The sequence below is a fragment of the Tupaia chinensis genome, unplaced genomic scaffold (assembly GCF_000334495.1).
Source record: "Tupaia chinensis unplaced genomic scaffold, TupChi_1.0 Scaffold000328_1, whole genome shotgun sequence".
NCBI lineage: Eukaryota > Metazoa > Chordata > Mammalia > Scandentia > Tupaiidae > Tupaia > Tupaia belangeri.
The window spans coordinates 76,381-80,114 of record NW_006159822.1 but is presented as its reverse complement, the minus strand read 5'-3'; positions in this window follow the sequence as shown (position 1 = coordinate 80,114).

Here is a 3,734-nt window from a genome sequence, read left to right as displayed (position 1 = left end):
GGCTAAAGTTGAGCCTCATCTAATTGGTTCAGAAGAGGCTAAGAGCATAGACAAGAAGAGTATGTGGTCATGATTTTGCTTTTCCTCTGTCCTAGTAAGAGAAACACAACTGGGGAATTTTGTGGCTCCAGAAAATAACTCTGTTCATTCATATGGACCTGCCATCTGCAGGTAAGTTACTGTCACCACAAAAATGCCTCCAATGCATTCAGTGCAGTCCCTAGAAAGCCCTTCTTCTAGACTTGCCTTTAGGCTTCTGCTTAATTGAACTCCAAAACAAACAAACAAACAAAAACTCTAACTCCTCGATCTTTGCGTATCCCTAACCTCTTGACATCATTTATGCTCCTAATAGTATTGGACCATGGTTATCTTGCTTATTTGCCTCCTGGCTTACAGATTGATTGTTTGACTTGAATATAAGCATCATGAAGACAAGGACCTTGTCTGTTTTGCTCACTGTTATATCTCCAGAGGCTAGACAAATGGATGGCAATGAATAAATATTTGCTACATGAATGTATTATAGAGAAAGGCAGTCCGTATCAAAATAGGACACATATAACACTGCTGTAGACTCATATATGAAGTACTCACCCACAGCTTAATTAAAAGGTTTTTATAACATATTGTTCACACTCATATTATAGGATTTTTAAAGCGTATTTCCTCTCTGACTATGAGAGACAGAGAGGGAGAGATCCAGCATCCCCAGTAGGGTTCTGATGCTGTGATTCACCCCTACTTCCAGCCAGCCCTGTAACTCCAGCTTCAGCTGGTCCTAGGTCAGGGGCACCCACATGCTGGTGTGTTCAGGGAGGTCTGCAATCTTCCCATCAGGCTTGCAGAGTATGTTCTACTGCTGCACCCTGCCTGACCCATTACAGAATTTTTTGATACTAGTTTATAAGATCCTTGAGGACAGGGATTATACCCTGTAGTGCTAAACACAGTGGCTGATGTTTAGTAGATGGTCAATAAATTTGTGTGAGATATTATGGAAATTGGTAATTAAACTATAAAATTCCAATTACTTCCAATATGAATATATGATCAGACTAAGTGTAACTCTTATTTATTTGATTTGATATAGAAATTTTTCACCTTTTTCTTTTCTGTCAACACATATATTTTAGCCCAGCAAAACCCATTGTGGAAGTCTGACCTTCTAAATTATGAGATTATAAATTTTTCTTGTTTTAAGTCACTGATTCTATGTAATTTGTTACAGTAGTGACAGGAAACTAAACCATAAGGGTAGGGAGACAGAGCTATTTTCTTAAATAAATGTCTCCTTAGAAAAACCAGCTTATATAGCTGGGTCTATTTACAATAGTGTTGGGTCCAGCCAAAAATGGGAACCATAGTTTTTACCTCTAATGAAGTTTTTTCCATGGTCTTCCAAGCCACTTCCTCAACCTTGTGCCTGGATGCGGTATGGCATAATAGAAAAAACATGGACTTCACAATCAGTGAAACATGAATTCAAATCCTAGTTTCAAGGCTTAACTGTAACTTGACCTGGGGCAACTAAGTCCTCCTCTCTGGTTCTGTTTCTTCATCTCACTTTTGGCATAGTTACAAGGGTTAAAAAGCAAAGAAATTAATGTTGTTATTGGTAACCAAGGCACTCTTCCAAGGAGGTGCTCACACTGACAGTTTTCTGTTCCGGATAGCCACAGGATCACATAAAGGCAAAAGTTGGTAATAGTTTGCTTACTAACATGAAAGAGGGTGCTAAATTTGAGTGCTAGGCTTAATTCTGGAGTGAAGTAAAACATATCAGAGACTCGGTAGGACAGAAAAGAGGAAACCAAAGGAATGGCACAAGGCAGCAAATTCAATAATGCGAACTCTGGGACTTCCAAATCTCAAGAAAGAGTTTTAGATTTAAATGTTATTTCCATGTTCTTTTTCTATGTAAATGTACATTAAAGTGAACTCTTTTCTGACTTAGGGTGGGGAAGAGAGAAATTAATAAAAATAAAAGAAGGGCTTCAAACTTCCAAAGACCATGAGACTGAGATTTAACCCAAATTTTTTATCTGACTCCCTAAGGGACAAATCCTGTGTCCTATAGCGTATTATAGAAATGTCTGGAAAGTTATCAACACCCAAACAATGGGGTTTCAACTTTGGGGTGGTCTGTACACTCTCTTCTCTCATTTGAAAAATTGACTTCTAAGTTTGCCTACACAGAGACGTGGGAAGCAGATGAAGATTTGAACTAACAAGAAAACAGTGTGTTTGGCAGGTGGTAATAGCAATCAAGAGGTCCATTGCACCTTCAGGGCTCAGAATATATCCCTTTTGTTCACAGTCACCTCTCTGCCCTCTGGTCCTGTACTATCTTCTGGGGAAGACTTAACACAACAAAGCAGGTGGCTTCACAGGCCTCTCATTTGGGTAATGAGTTGGAACCTTTACCCAAAGCCAAGCCCAAGGAGTCCTCCAGCTGCTCCACACTAGAAGTTGACAGAAACATTTATGTGTATGTGTGTATTGACTAGGGGGGGGCTGAAATATCTTTGTACTAACATATTTTCTAGCAGTTTTCTGCCTGTTTTTAAACTAGGATAAGAATACACTGGATCACTTGATTTTCTTTCCAGGGTGATGGAAAAAAATTGAGGCTATTTTTAGATTCCATTGCATCTATCAACTTTTGCCCTTTCCAAGGAACTCTTCTTTGTCTCTTCTGATCTGTTGTGGGAAAGACTTGGAAGGAGACAGTCAAAGGATAACAATATAAGACAAGGGTCCTGGCCATCCTCTACTGCTCCAGAGAAAGTTAATAAATTACACTTTGGGGACAAAGAGAACTTTGACAACAGAAATTCTGACAGTTTCATAAGGCAGGAAATGTGGCTATTATCAAGCCAGAGCTGGGTATGCAAACACAATCTATATGTTTATATACCTTGTCCCAGCTTATGGGCATTGTTCAAACGGAAGAGGAAGAAAGCACAAGAAGGAAATCCTCTTACTTTTGGCAGGCACAGAAATGTATGTGCTTGGCCTACATCTGTTGTCTCAAAGAGCAAATGTCACTTCCTCTGTGTTAGGGGTCACAAAAAGAGTTCAAAAGACAGTATAACCGTCATCAGTATCATTCACTCGAAAGCCACGTACTGAGCACTGATTATGGGAAAGTCACCGTAGTAAATGGCAGGGTTATGGTGGTGAGCAAAAAGTCTGCGTTCTTCCCTCTCCTCCTGGAGCTCCTGGTCTAGTTACTGCTGTGGTCCACTTCATCATCATTTTCATCATCACCAACACTACCATCTTATCTCTTAGAGGAATTTTTAAAATTTAAATATGCCTATTAAGCATCTGGGAATTTAAGGGAAAAAAAAGAGCATAAAAATAAAATGTTTACACAAATAAAAGAGTGCAAAAGATTATTTGGGAATTTCATTAAAATGAAAACTTGCAGGTGTATTTGCCGTGCTTTGAATTAGCCAATCTTGAGGAGGGGCCCAGGCAGGACCCAACGTTTTCCAGAACAACCCAGACGGTTCTGAATGCAGACATTTCATAGCTTACGTTTTTCAAATATTGTCACCTTAGAGGGCTTTACACGTTTTGTCATATTCATTGTCTTGAATATCACACAGCCCATTCAAGTAGAAAGAATGAGAAGTATTACTTCCATTTTACTTATGAGAAAAATGAATATGTAAAAATAGACATTCAGCCTACTGTACTATAACAAACTTATAACTCAGTCAAGC